Here is a 16,070-nt window from a genome sequence, read left to right as displayed (position 1 = left end):
ATGCAGACATAAACACAGAGTAGAATCTGGGAGAGTGTATGACAACTGTTATACAGGACAGATTTTCACAACTTTTATTCTTGAGGTAGTCCTTGCTGATTAAATTCTCAGATCAAGAGGAGAAGTATCGCAAACATGTCCCCAGAGAGTACAGTTAGGTATGCAAAAATAGGAACCACTAAGCACAGGAGCTTTCATAATTTTGAAAACCAAAGAATATCCCTTTGGCACTAAATTTCCATCCAGTGAGGGAGTTTCTCAGCCCAGAGCCACTCAGCAGTGGGCCAGAAGGCACTTTTGATTGTGTTTTTGTCAGCACTCCAGGACCCATTAAACAGTAAATAAACAAAACCAACAATGCTCAAGCTGTGTGCACCAAGGTGAGCAGAACCAGCTAAAAACATGTTTTGCATTCAACACAAGAGACTAAAACTTCATCATCCCAGTGAAAAGGGAACAACACCACATCCTGCAGCAGTGCCCAGGATTCCCTGCAGCAGCCCCTCAGAAATGCATACAATGCAGAAGAGGTCCAGGTTAGCAGACCTGACACAGAATCAAAGGCAATTCATTACAAAGCAGCTCCAAATCAAAGTGCTCGATCCACAGGCCCCTCTGTAATCCTCCCACCTCCCCTGCCACTCTCCATGTGGAGGAGGCACCGAGCAGCCAGTTAAGCTGGACCAACCCCACTGACACATCCCAGGCATCTGCTGCTCAGCCCTGGTCCAGAGTTTAAGTTTGGTGATATTCATCTCTCCCCAGGCTGCCTTTTTAAAGCAATCCTGAACAATGGGACTTCAGAATAAAGACCAAAACATTTAAATATTTTTTTTTTTAAAACTTCTAGGCAAGGGCCTTTAAGGCGATTAGAAGGGGAGGGGGATTGGATAGCAGCTTTTGCTTTTTCATGTTATGTATATTGTGTGTAAACAAATATGCAATTTGCTTTAAAAAGATAAGGTGATTAAATTTTTATCGGGCTTGTACTCTGTTGTCACCACAACAAAGAGAATTAGGAGGAGGAAAGAAAGGCCTTTTTATTTGAATTATGCTCTTACCAGAGGTTCTCTACAGCACAGCTGTAAAGCCACTCAATGTTCTCCAAACAGGCCCTTTGATTACATTTTATTCAACTTGTTTGCATTTGGAGCAATCGAAAGGAAAAGAACGCTCCACATTTTGATGTCTTAATGTTCCTTAATACCTTCTTTAATTTATATTAAGCTTCTTAACTAGGGTGATGAATTCTTCAAAAACAATAAAGACCTAGTGCAGAAATCTTCCACACACCATGAAAATTGAAATTATAATGTATTCATGGCTCTTTTTTTTGTTATAAAAAACATTATTTAGAAGAAAGATTTAAAGCATACAAAAAAAAAATCCCAAAGTTGTATGAAAATTACTTGATCCAGAGAAATAGAGGAAAGTTCAAACTAATTATTACAAGGGAAATAAAATGTTGTAGGAGGTGGAGGAGAATAAACAGCAGGAGAGTTTTGGATTACTATGAAGTTTTCAGTCTTTTAATAAACTGTAAATTTCTCCTCTATGGCTTTCTAACAGAAAACCAACCAAACAAAAGAAAACAACAACAAAAAACACAAACAAAAAATCCACCCACTAAAAATTTGTGTAATTTTGATTTACCAAGACAAAATCAAATGTTTGCCAGTTCTTTTCATTTATTATTCATATACTTCTTCCCTAAAACGACTCTTCACAGTTCCACAGTGTGTTCCCCTCCCAGTGTCTTTCCCAGTCTGCCAAGACAACAGTGACACTGATGATGATGATGATGATGATGATGAAGGGGCACTCAAACACCCTCAGATGCAGCAGCTCCATGGGCACACAAGTTCCTGGGTGAGGCTCCCAGACTCAAACCCCATGCACAGCAGGATCTCATCAAACACCAGGGAAGGCTGCATGAGAAATGCAAGGGCCACTCAATAACTAGAGGCCACTTGAGGGACAAGACTGGACAGGTTTGCTCTCACAGGTTTTCCAGCTATAGTGGATGCTCAAACACTAATTACCTGGTTCATGTATCAAAACTCAATCTCAACAATTCCAGTGTTCTATAAAAAATCCCTCCTGCAGAAAATGAACACAGCTCTCAGTGAAAATCTATTATGGACTTCTATGTACAAATTATGGTCTTTACATACAAAGCAGCCTTAGTAAGGAACATCCAAAAGGAAGTACTCTGTCTTTGCTTCCCAATTTATATACTATTTTACCTTTCTTTTTACTTAAAAGTGGTACATTCTAATTTCACTGCTTTAAGTTTTCAGCAGTACATATGCATCTGCACATGTATAGACACAAACCCTTCACTTTGCTCCCCCTTGTCCTCTGCAATAAAAGTCCAGAGGAAAAAAGCAAGCCATGGCTGGTACTTCTGTGACACCAACACAGTGCCCAGAGCTGTGTTGCAGTGACTGGGTGTCTGGGTACTACAGGAGCAGAGAAATGAGCTTTCTAAGTGAATACATAAAATCCTCAAAATATTCTTGAAATAATAGATTTCAAAGAGAACAGACATTTTGATCTGAACAATTGTCAATTTTTGTCGACATCCACTTACTGCTCACCTGACATTCTCAGAGTCATGTTTTTCAGCAAATTCCAGGAAAGCAGAGTTTAAAACCTGCCAATAAAGCCTGCCACATCTACAAAATGTTTGTGGAAAAGCTCACTTAGCTGTACCAGCAATCAACTGGCCACGATAATTAAAACAATTAAAAAATTCACATGCTGCATTTACCACAGAATAAAACAATACTGATCCTAATCTAACACCAATGGCACCCTGGTTGGAACAAGACCTTCCCCTCCTGAACGAGTCACACCAGCACAGAGCAGCAAAACCCAATTCAAGAGTGAGTTTGGATGAACAGATCAAAACTGAAAACAACCTGAGTACCAAGAAATTGCAGACTGTGACTGAGGCAGCACAAACCAGATTTACAAACCACATTGCTGCCTTCTGCTGTGGTGGAATGTTTCCTTCACAACTGTCCTGCAAAGCAATCACTGCTTTTGCAGGAAACAAGAGAGAAAGACAATACAATGCAAATATAAACAGTTATTCAAGCACAATAATTATTGTATAACAGGTAATCAAGGCTTTATCCCAATTATTTCAACTTTCATCTGCATTTTTTAAGGGAGCAAGTACCAAATTTACATATCCAAACCAGTATTTTATGTATGTAACCAGTTAAGTCTTAACTGCTGTGTCTAAAAAAGCTTGTGCCTTTAAGCACAAACGATTCATGAATTTTAATTTGTTTTAAATGTTGAAAAATTCCATCCAAGTAAATTAAGTCAACAAGCCAAACGATGAAGACATGTATCTGGCTTTTATTTAAAAAATAAAAAACTCAAGTCTATAAATTTCTTAGTCACCCACAAATCCTCTAGCAGTAAAAAATGCTTTCCAATAACTAAGTTTTCTGCATTTCTTTTAATTAAGACACTATGCTTTTCATATGCTGGTTCAACACTACTGAGCCTTAACTTGATTCTCTTTGTATTATTTAGCTACAATATTTTTAAATGTTCTTATAGAAATAAATTAGCCAGTGATTATCAGAAAGTTTTGCAGAATGGGACTCTGTAAGCTGCTTCAATATTGTAAATTTCAAAAATGCAATGTCATCAGTCCATTGTACAAATAAAAATGCTTAAAATTTATATAAGCATTATTCTAAAAGTAACAATTTATTTATATTTCCCTCTGAAGTATCAAGACTTAGTTCAATATTTCCTTGCTTTTTCTCAGTAAATACAAAGACCAGAAATAAAACTTTGAATATAAAAGTTAATGCTTTCTAATAATTACTTTATAGTAGTCAGGCTCCAAACAAACAGCAATGCCCACCAAGTTCAATCTGAGTAGTGATGTTTACAAAGGGCCAGGCACAGTAGGTCAGACTTTAAATGAGATAGCACAAGCTGCAGAGATACAGCGACACAGACCCAGCACATATTAATAACTTTAATGCCTCTATCCATGCCACAGCAATACTTCCATTTTTCTAGGCAAGCACCCAAGGGCTGGGTTTCCTTCCTCTCTGCACTCTTCCTGGGGCACAGACTGTTCTAAAACCCAGTCAAGTAAAATATCAGCAAACAGGTACCTCTGTCCAAGCCCAGGGAAGCAGATCACATTTAGGCTGAAGGAGATTGGCTTTCCTGAACCATCACCCCCAAAGACTCTCCTCATCTTTCTGACATTTCCAGGTGCTGATCACACTGTTTAGAAATAAGATGCAGGCAATTCACAGGGCTCTGATGCAGAAATTATTAACAAGAGTCCTGATACAGGTGGCTGGCTGGAACAGAACAAATTACAGCAACCTAATGGACAAGACTCCCACTGCCAGTGCAAAGCTGTTTGTCTGGGTCCAAATGCAGCTGTGAAAGGGAAAAGGTTTGCAGCTTAAATTGCAGGGTGTAACAACAGCCAATCCAGCTCTGTGGAGTAACAACCTGGATTGGAGAGGCCCTGCACATTTCCAACACACCAGCTCCTCTGACTGCACTGCAAAAACATCCAACCCCCACAAATAAATGCGGTGTTTCCAGGGAGTGCAGTAAAAGGCAGCATTGAAGGAGAGGGAAATAAAATTACAGGAGACGTAATATGATCAGCCAAAACACACAAACAAGAATAAATCAGCCCCATTACCAAAACCACAAAGGCAGCACCTTTGTGATGACTATGGATTTCATTAAGTTCAGGTTCTATACAGTCCATTTCAGGAGTGGGGATTGTCAGATCTGAAGACTTTTTTCTTGACAAATAATTGTTAAATGTTTGCCATGTATTAAGAAATAAATGTTTATTATATCTAAATTACTCAACACAGGAACATATTTAGCCTATCATTACAAATAATTTGTAGAGAGACCCAATGAAAGCATAGAATACCTTTTGCCCACTGAGTTTTCCTATAATACTGGATTTTTGAGAGGGGCTAATTTAAGAACTATTCACATTCAAATTACATTTTCTCTGGTAGTTCCGCTACAACTTCCTTGTAGCTCCCATTATGACACTGTTCCAGTCAACTTTGCACTTCACAGCATCTGAAAAGTCATCCAGTAAAAGGAAACCCTCATCCCTTCCCATACGCATCTGTGCTCTCCATTTTGAGCTCTGATGTCTCCAGTTATCGCCAGGGCAGAGATGATCAAGTGCAGGTTCTATGATGGCAACCAAGAAGCCACGTACAATTCCAACAGCTGTTACTGATTTTGCAGAAGAATTATGGCAAATCTGTAGTTCAAACCCTTCCTCCTTATGAGGAGGGGGAAAACAACAAGAACAAGAATCAAAAAATCAACAAAAACCCAAGAAAAGGGAAGGACTGGGGAAGTGCCATGGATAAAGGGCACAGCCCTGGCCAAAAACAGCTTTGCCTGTGCAAAGCTAGGAACACAGAGATTATTACACCATGTTAAGTCAAGCCCAAGGTCCTATCTTATCCAGGTTCCTTCCTTACAGGCAGGCAGCAGAGGGGGAAGCCTGCAGCACACCACAATATTGAGCTTTATTCTCCTTGTAAAGCTCTGCATGTCCTGCAGGCTGAGGCACAGGGCAGGGCTGCCTCAGGCACTGCCCAAGGGAATGGTCCAGCTGGGAATCACATCTCCAAGCAGGTCACTGTGCCAGCACAAGCACCAGCTCCAGCTTTATTAGGCTACTGCAGCTTTCAGGGATCAAAATGGAAGCAGCAGCATTCCCCCACCTTGCACACTGATGAGGGAATTCATAAAAATGTGCGTTTTACATGCAGTTCATCAAGGCTATGGGTCTGCAGGAGTTTTACATTAAAACTTATGCTGCTAAAATTCAAGCTCTAGTAAAACTCTAAGGAAAAAGAAAAATCAGAGTGTTTACAAAACCTATCAGATGCACTCCCTTCCAAATAGATTTAAACAATAAATCTTAACAATATTTTCCCGAGGACAGTTATCCTTGAATCCTTGGAAAAAGTATGGGATATTTGAGGAAGACATGAGCCTCTCTTTGGAAGGCAACCAGGTACTTTGCCCAGAGACAAGGCAGGTGCTCAGAATGGAGCAGCCTCTTCAACTGCCTCCCTCTGAAACAAAAGCACCCCCAAGTCTTCAATGCCCATAGTTTAGACAACCTGTGTGGTACCCAAGGCTGCTCAAGATGCATGAGAAATTATCAGTCTGCAGAAAATGAACTGATCTTATTTCCTGTAGCGGGTAAAAAGGAACTCACCAAGGTCATTTTAGGAGAAGTCAAAAGAAGCATAAAACAATTATTGTTTAGCATTTTGTTTCATGCTTGCATGCATAAGCTTTGACTCAACAACTTATTAGAAAAGGCAGCAGGAATAAAATAAACATTCCAGGTAAGACCTGCTCAGCTTGCAACTCCAAAGTATACTTCTAGTGAACTTCATCAGAACAACAACAAAAAAATTAAATAAAATAGCCTTAACATTAGAAGATTCTCTCAGCCAGCAGCGCTGACTTCAAATGAAGGTTAGTTTGTGCTCTGCAATCTAAAATTATAATGGACAGGCCACTCTATTCCCAGCTTTTATTCAGTCCTATTTTACTACTTCAAATATATACTACCTAAATTTGTATACTCTTTAAGAGTAGTTAATCTTCAATTAAAATACCTAGAGCAGAAACTAAGATAACTGGTTTAAAAGGTAAAAGCTTATTGACAAAAATGTATTCTTCATATTGCCTTTTTTTTTTAATTCTGCATATTAAAAATGTCATTTTTATGACTTGGAAAAAATCTTCAGGAATAATGAAGGCTAACAAAAGACTGAAGAGCAGTAATTTAAAAAGCTCCATATGTAGCATCCTGATTACTGTATCAGTCCCATTTCCATAACGAAGGGAGAAGCCACCAAACTGCTGCCTGTCCTTTCTGGTGACAGGGAAAGGGCAAAGAGGACGGCGTGTTTCCAAGGCATCATCCTTCAGGCTCCAAGGGAAGAACAAGAAGTCTCCTGCAGTACAAGATGTGGGTGTCAGTGTCCAGCACTCTTCTGCAATTCGGTAACCCCAGCTTTGGTGGTCCCTGCACATGTAGTTAATTTGGAAGCAGCTGGGTTCAAAAGTTTATCCTCCCTTTTTGACCTGCAAAGGTTTAGTGTGTGGGCGTGCACGAGTGTGCACATCATACCACACAGGCTGAAGATGTGTAGCCACAAAATACACTGTGTGTGAGCGTTTGTGTGTCAGGGTTTGCACACAGAACATGCTGCATCTTCCTAAATACCAAAACATCATCCAGGATACACTGCAGTGATGTGCACTGGATGCAGCATTTACCCATCCCACACCAAACATATCCAGCCTGCATTTCAAAAAGCTTCTGGAATTTTTAAGTGTAATTTCTAAAGGACAAACTACTGAAAAAAAATTTAATTGCAATATTACCTACTTAGCTAAATAGATTGAACATGCTCCAGATAAAGGACACTGCAAGCCTGACTAGATCTACACACTAATATGCCCACCACAGGTACACCCAAGTAATGGATTCAACACCAGGAGTTCTCTTCATATTTACAGTGCTTTCCAGCACAGACACTGCAGGATAAAAGTATAAATTAAGCTGGGGGTTAAGTAAGACAGGCAGGAAGACTGGAAAGCATGAGGAGGCTGGGATCACTGAGCACAGTAAGTTCATGGGTAACAGTGACAAAAGTAGAGTCGCAGACTAGGGGAATAGTCACAACTTGGAAGAATAAATGCATTCTCCAGCCAACATCTGAATATCTTCTTGAATTGCTCTAAAGCACTCTACGATTGCAGGCAGAAATGTCTGATCTTGGCACGAAGGATATATTTTTCAACCATTTGTCGTTTTACAGCTCAGACACAGAAGCAAGTCAGGGCCCATCAGCTGAGCTTCAGTAACTGCAAAATGCTCCTCAGCACATCGTATTCCCCACAAAACATCCTCACTGGGACTTAAAGAGAGATCTGAGGTTATGAATTTATTGCACATTTGTGATGGGGTTTGAGCACTCAGACAGTCACTATCACTGAGATAACAAACAGTAACTCATTAATCCATGGAAATGTGACAGCATAGTTGAGTGCAGCAGTTTTCTCAGCACTTGTGTTATTTTGAAATCTTGAATCAATTGTTTACAGAAGCTCTTCACTTGTGTTCACAGCAGTAAGTGCTCTACATACCAGTGAATCTTTAATACTTCCTAAATTGCAGCATGGATGAAATAGTGGTTTCTTTTATTTAAACTATAAAAACCAGCACATAATGGATAAATAGTTTATGATGAGTGTTAGATACAAATTTTCAAACAGAACAAGCACTTTGTGTTTGTTGATGAAGTTTTAACTTTCAGTCAGAATTACATAACAATAACCCTATTACAAACCAGTTCCAAACACAACAAGGGGAAAACACTCTGTATGCAACACAAATCAAGTAAAGTATGTAGGCATAATGGCATAGAAAATAAAAGTTATTAAACAGAAGAGCCCATACATCAGCACAAACTGGGAATTAAAACACAGGATGGAGCCCCAGGGGGAACACTTAATACAAAGACACTACAGACTGCAAGTCTATCAAGACCAGACTACTTGACCAATGCCAAAAAATGCAAGCCTCTCTTCAAAAGTCCCAGGGACAAAGTGAAAAGTTAATGTTCAGAGCTATTGTGCATTTCAAACTTTCTTGTGACCTTAAAAAAAACAAAAATCAAACTATCCAACTTTACAGGGAAATTTCCCCTTTCAACAAAGCTGTTTTATACAGTGGTTTAGCATCAGATGTGATGCCTAATATGTGGAAAAAAAAAAAAAAGCTAAAAGTTCTCCAGGAAAACAAAAACTCTATTTTCATTGTTATACAGTAACCCTAACTCTAGTCAAAGAAAACTCTTCCCATTTTTGTTTCAACACAGTAGCACCCAACTACTTTAAAAAAACCTCAAACAAATGAGATAAATAATAACAATTCCATCAGATTACATTAAAGCAGATAAATAAAACTCATGAAGCCATAAAAGAGAGAAGGCTCTAATGCCATGCAAAGGTTTGGGCTGACAGCTCTATGGAAGGGATACCAGCCAGAGCTGCTGTGTGAGCAGGCACAGCACATTTTTTCTCTCATAAGTAAAATCTGTTTCATAAGTATAAACTGGGAGTAACTACACATTTGATGATTGAAATGAGAGGATGATTGAACCAGTAACTGTTGCTCAAAACAAGGAAAAGAGAGGGACAGATACTGCCTCCAAATTGTCACACAACTTGCTCTCAAATTTTTGCAGCCCTAATGGGCAGACATTTAGATTGGAAATTAAGAAACCCAGGCCTAGGCAGTTTTGCTTCTTTGCCCTCCATCAGTTCACAACATTATTTCACCTCTGTCTCAGCTTCCCCACTTAGAAAACAGGGCTCCTAATGCTACAGTTCTTTATACAATACCTTGGAATACAGAGTCCTTTTTCAACCTGAAAAAAAGCTACACATTCTGCGTAAGTTTACAAAGTGTCATTGTTGATGAAACAGCCCGTTCCTTTTAATTCCATGTTTAAACAACTCTGCTGAGGTCTGAAGATGTTGATTTATTTCTGATTTTACAAATTTTAAAAAAGGCTTTCCATGGAGGGTAATTCATGACTTTAACATTTCATCAAATATGCTTTTGTTAAGTGTGGTTGAGCAGGCACATTACTCAAGGTCATAAACTTTAAGTCAAATCACAGGCAACTGAGCAGCTCCTGTGCTTTTTCTATGGTCTCTGCGCCTCCACAGAAGGCTAATTATTTTACAACAAAACTTGAGAAGTGTATTTTTTACCCTGAAGCCATATTTGTTCCTTTTTTTTACTATTTCTGTTTCCACAGCAGGAACTCTTGCCTGCAGTTCATATTTTCCCATCAGAACTACAGTGCTTGAACCATTCATACACCAGCAAGAAGAATCATGTTGAAGGTAAATTACATCCTTAAGAAGCATTAACTTCTGAGTGATGTGAAATTTAAACCACAACAAAAGAAAATACAGACACAGAGTTCAAAAGTCAAATAAGAATCAGAAGTACCTCTCAGCTTGCCTAGCTGTGGGTCTTTCAATGCTGCTGGCAAAAAAACCCAAACCAACAAACCAAAAACCTTCTGTCCTCTCAGAACACAATCAAAATGTGCCAGAAAGAAAGAGTGAAAAACCCGAAAACTAGTAAGTTGTATTTGCTAAACACTTGACCTATTTGTGTTCTCACAACTATAAGACATATACAGAATTATGGAAAATTATTCAATCATGCAGAGAACATCTCAATTTAAGATAGAATATTTCCTGAAAGTACACCTTTGGTTACCTTTTTAGATGCATTTACAACTCCTATGAATTAGACAACATCCAGTTTTCTTCTAAAGGTTAATCCCTAATAGAGAATGAATGCAGTGGATCAAGAACCACTATTATGACAAGCAATGAAGAAATAAATTTACCAACAGTCAAAGTCAACAGGCTTCTGGCTGACCCAATAACTAACCTGAAAGACAAAACACTGCAAAAGCTCCAGGAGATGGAATTATACTGGTGCTAAACCAAAACTCCAGAGTCTTCTTCACTGTACTGCCATAAATTTGCTGGCAACTTATTTAATATCTCTACATCTATGCTCCACAGCTTTCTAGAGGAAAAAAAGAATAAACTCCATCTGATATGAGACAGGCACTAGCTGGGGGCTACCACTACCAAATGTCAGGGCAAGGACTTGAAACAGTTACAATCCATTGTACTCATATTTACATTATGAATAGAGCAATAAAATTCTCATGTGAATATACAAAAAATTCAAACCGTCCGGCTTTGCCCAGAATTTTGCTGGACAAGAACTCTGCATATAATGTGCACGTTGCCAGAACTCAACAGTCTCCTGGAAAAAAAAAAAGGAAAAAAACCACCTTAACCTCTTTGCTTGTACTAAGGTAGGCACATATTGCTGCGTTATTTCAGCATATAAGCTGTTTGAATTAACTTTTACATTGAATATAACTTTCTTGACTCCTATGGGTTTTTTTCTTCATCAGTGTAAAACTTTCAGAAAAACAGTCCTGCAAAAGTAAACAGTTATATTCTAAGCAACAAATCAGATGGTTATGATGAAAACCATTATTATTACATCAGCTCCATTCTTAGGACAAGCCCCAAGATGTGCTGACATCAAAAACAGAAGTCATGGAAATACAGAAACAAAAGTCTCAGGGCACTATTTTGTACAAAAATAGGTATTTCTATTTTTAGGAGGAAAAATAAAACAACAGCAAATGTATTGCTGAACTGTGACTGGTGTGGAAAAGGGAGTTCCCTGACATATAAATTGTCAGCCTCACCCAAAATAAAGCAAGTGGGTTGTTTTCATTTGGTTTTTTTCTTTTTACGTCTGCTAGGACCAAGTGACCCTCTTAAGGGAGGTAAAGTCTATTTTTATCTCTTCAGTTGTGCTGAAGCTCTGATTTTATCTTTGTCACTTCTCCAGACTGGTCCTTCACAAGTATCCCTGAACCCAACCTTTGTTTCCTACTTGTGGCACTTTTCTGAATATGTCTGAGGGACAACAATCACATTTGCTGGAAAACAGCTTCCTGTGCAGAAAAAGACTCACACCCCCAAAAAACTGGGATTAGACAAAAAAAAATGCCATGATACAATATCATGTGCCAGCAGTTTTCTGTTCAGGAAATCAGTCATTGAAAGTAGTGTCATAAAAGACAGCTGAGCAAATGAGAAAAGAAGTCACTCTTTCTAGGTATTACAACTGCCTCTGGTAAGAAAAGAATGGAGCTCAGCAACTGTACTGGGATAGAAAGAAACTATAACATGTAATAGTGCTCCAGGTGCTGAAAGCATTCACTTTCCAGGAGCTGGAACACCTGGGGATCACACATGGCTCTCCCAGGGCAGCCAAAATGCACACACTGCCTTGAGTCAGTGCTGAGCAAAAGCCCATCCTGAAATCCATGAAACCTCTTTGGACACAGTGAAATCAAATGGCAGGGATGCTCCAAATGCAGCTCCATCCTCCTCCAAGCACCACATACAGCATTCCTTTGTACAGCCTTGGCTGCAAGCCCACTGGTTTCCCCACTTAATGCTGAGATGAGCTGCAAAGCTTTTATATTTGTGGAAGCACATTGAGAAAGTGCCTGAAAAGTGCCAGTAGATGTCTGAAATGCCACCAGCCTGTACCATCTTAAAATCACATGCAGCATTAAGAAAAGACTGATAAGGAAGACTCATATAAAACAGGTTTAACAAACCCAATTTAATAAAAGACATTAATTTATAACTACTGCAATCTTTCTCCTTTTATGATGACCAAATATGGATACATAGCATCAGCTTTCAGCAAGGCTGGGGGAAGGGGAAAGACTTAACAATTGGTCACATTTAGTCAGACAAAGCTGGAAGGAGGCAAAAGGATAATTTAGTAATGAAGAAACTCCAAAGACCTAGAAAAGCATGGCAGCCTCCAGAGATGGGGCTTGCCAAAAGGCTATTTTGGGGACAGATAGGGCTACAAAGCTGCTATTAAACTTCAATCCTTAAAATAAACCCATAAACTCAGAAAATATTTATCTGTAAGGGTGGCAGCCCAATAAAAGTTTTATGAATGTTTTAAAACTGCCCTGTCAAGGGGCTAGCTGCTCAGTCACCTCCCTCCCTCCTAGAAAAACAACACAAGCAAGAAAGTTAGGCCCATGTGTCAGGTTCCCAAGCAGGAATGACAGGAGAGCCTGAAAAATGGCTCTGCACCTCGTGCACCCTCCCATGAAAGCAGCAGAGCACACATCCCTGCTGGGAGCAGCTCTGCACCATCAACCAGCCCCACACACCTGCCCTGGCTTCTCCTCTCCTTCCTGGGACTCTCTGCATGCTGAGCAAGGAAATCAGTGAATATGAACAGTGAATATGATGGGGAAATACAAACCCAATCTGGTTTTAAAGTTTAATTTCTGAACTCTTCTTGGATCCAGAGATGGCAATAGCATTTGGTTTGTGCTGCCCAAACGAACCACTCTCTGTTAACTTGGCATTGGCTTAGACATGGACAGTGGGCAAAGTGTAGAGGATCAAGAAGTCCACTCTGGACTTTCCATGAGTCCGATTTTTATTAGCACCTAAAGGCTTTAGAGAAAAATCAAGCAGAAGTAATGCATGAATTTAGGTAAAAGAACATAAAATTAATTTACAAAACTGTAAAGTGTTTGTAAACAGTGAAGTTTACAAACTGTTTGTAAGACTGTGTGAAGTCTGGAACACCAGACAGAAGAGTGATGCTGCTTCTCCCTCCTGCCACATATTTTTTTCTTCTCCCATTCCCCACCATCAAATCTAAAAACTCCACACAAAGCTTAGCCAGAGGAAGCTTGGCAAATTCCTCAAAATCCAGGGGAGGAATAACCACTGGCAGCAAAATCAAAATAGGATGAAAGATAAGAACAAGCAATGAAAAATTGTTTGCAGCCAACCAGACTCTCAGTGCTCACATGCAGAATTTGCCATGACAGTAATTAGGTCCAATTCAAAACAGCTTTTAAAAAAACTGAGCTACAGTTTGTTCACACTTAGTCCACTCTTTCTAAGCAGCAACATTCTACACTGTTTCTTCAATTTCACTTTCAAGTAAAATGCTTATAGACTTAAAACCAATTCAAAATGCCCAAAGAAAATAACCCAAACCTCTGTGGCAGAACAGAGGGTGTGATGTGCACTCATACAATGGAGCACACACAGCTCCCAGGCTGGGGGTGCAGACTGAGGCTGTGGCCAGCCCAGGGATGGTTGGCAATGCAGATGTTTCCTGTCACCAGTGTCATGTTTGTGTTGTTACAGATTTATTTTTTTTAATGTATTGTGTTACTCCATCTATCTTAGTGAATTGTCCACCTTGTAAAATTCTAATTATATTATTTTCTTCTCGTTATCTGCATTATCTAAAATTATTTATACTATTATAACCTTGGTTTCAAACACTGGGTATAAACATTGTTACAACAGTTATGAGATCAGGGTTCCTATACATACACACAAAGAGATGAATAATTTACTTTCCAACTGCTCTGAAATGCTGGGACATGATTTTGTTTCCCCAACATGCTTCTCTAGCAAAACTAAAATAATTTTAAAAAACCCAACAAACTAGAGGGACAAGATCCAATCTGTCTTCCCCTGGGATCTCAAAGCAGCAGCTTTCCTGAAGATGGCACAACACTGTCCTGAATTTGAAGCTTTGTTGGCCACTTCTTTCTGGGGGCGTGGAGCAGTTGCTGAGGCAGAGTTTGGCAGGAGTAAGTGCTCTGTTAGATTAAATTTCAGCATAATGTTCTTGATAGGAATCGGAGCACCATCCTGAGAGTGCAATGCGAGGGTAAAACGCCAGCCATCAAGATGGATGGTTTGTTTTTATTTTTATAGAGATTTTCTAAACCTCAACTTTCACCTCTTAGCCCCCTCCCCCTGCTGTTCTCAGTCACCTCCAATACTCCATCTGTCCGCTTCATTTAATAGAAACCTATATTTCCTAGCTAATGGATGCATTTGGCTAAGAAGATAATCTCTTTGTGTTCGCTTCAGTTGCCACATTCCTGTTATCATATTAATACTGATTAAATACGAAACCCAGCATTGAAGTCAGACCCCACACATCATTTAAAAGCGACAAGATGTTCATATTTTGGCACTCTGAAGCCTCAGCCAGCATGGAAGTGACCTCTCCCCCACTGTGAACACCTTTCAGCTGGGGTGCCATCCATGTGGATTTGTACAGGACAGGGTGCTTTAGGAGCATTGTCCTACTTGAGAACACCAGACCAAGTTCAGGTTTCCTCAGAAGCTCTAGGAGTGCCCAAACTGATCTCAAGGAAATGAAGGCATTGCAGGTCAAGCAGCACAACACTGGGGGTTACAGGACAGGAAGGGTCCGTACAGATCTCTGCTGTCTCAAAAATGGCCATTAACAGCCCAAGTTTGTGCCTCAGTTTCCCCATCTGTATGAGAGGATATTTCACAAGCTGTGCTGTAGGTGTGCAGCCAGTTTATTAATGTCTGTTTGGGTCTGCACAGCTACAGACTGAAGCTGCTGCAGAAAAATGAAGTACGAATAACCAGACATCAAATCAGCAAAAACTAATTCAACAAATTCTGGGATTTATGCCAACTTTGTAACATGTCGCACTTTAAAGTCAGCCAGTCCCACATGTGATAAAGCACACTTCTAACCCTGAGCAAAGCCATCCTCAAGTTCCAGAACAACTCTACTCATCAGAACTACACTGCAATAAGACCCAGATGAATTTGTACCATTCTTTTCTCATTTCTCATGTGACCATCATCATCCTCCTCTGTGGAGGAGGAAAACTGGGACAGAATAGCTATGGAAATGAGCCTAATCAGATGCATGCTTTAACTCTCTGTATTGTTCAACATGTAACCATCACTAATTTTTTTTTAAACCACATAGCTACTTATTTGTGGTTTATGGGGTTTATGCTATTCTATTTAATGGGATACCACTGCAAGTCAATAGAAGCAGAAATTAGTAAGGCAACCTCAAAGTTCTGGTCAAATTAGTCATGTATGTCACTGATTTCTCAGAACTACAATCAGTAAGAGCCTGAGTTGAATGTTGTAGGCAGCTTTGTGTGCAAACATCAAGTCTCAGAATGAAAGCACCGTAGTTACATGTACAAATTATTTATGAGTTCCTGAAGACAGAGCCAGTGTGCCAATCACTCTGATTGCATCTACCTTTCTTGAGAGCAGGTCTGAGCTGCACACTGCACTCAATCTGAGAGCAGGTCTGAGCTGCACACTGCACTCACTTAGAGAGCAGGTCTGAGTTGCACACTGCACTCACTTGGAGAGCAGGTCTGAGCTGCACACTGCACTCACTTGGAGAGCAGGTCTGAGCTGCACACTCAGCCTGAGAGCAGGTCTGAGCTGCACACCCCACTGAGGCAGTGCTTTTCCTCGAAGGCGATGCGACACCTCCTGAGCAGCTTTGGAGC

The 16,070-nt window shown here is 39.8% G+C and overlaps 1 protein-coding gene across 2 annotated transcripts in view; it reads right to left on the bottom strand.

Annotated features, from left to right (window-relative positions):
* Nucleotides 1-16,070, bottom strand: part of EEFSEC (eukaryotic elongation factor, selenocysteine-tRNA specific) — a 120,833-nt gene that overhangs the window by 10,962 nt on the left and 93,801 nt on the right. The gene's annotated exons all lie outside the window — the stretch shown is intronic.

This window comes from Zonotrichia leucophrys, chromosome 12, assembly GCF_028769735.1.
Source record: "Zonotrichia leucophrys gambelii isolate GWCS_2022_RI chromosome 12, RI_Zleu_2.0, whole genome shotgun sequence".
Lineage (NCBI taxonomy): Eukaryota > Metazoa > Chordata > Aves > Passeriformes > Passerellidae > Zonotrichia > Zonotrichia leucophrys.
This window is presented reverse-complemented; position numbering and strand designations above follow the sequence as displayed.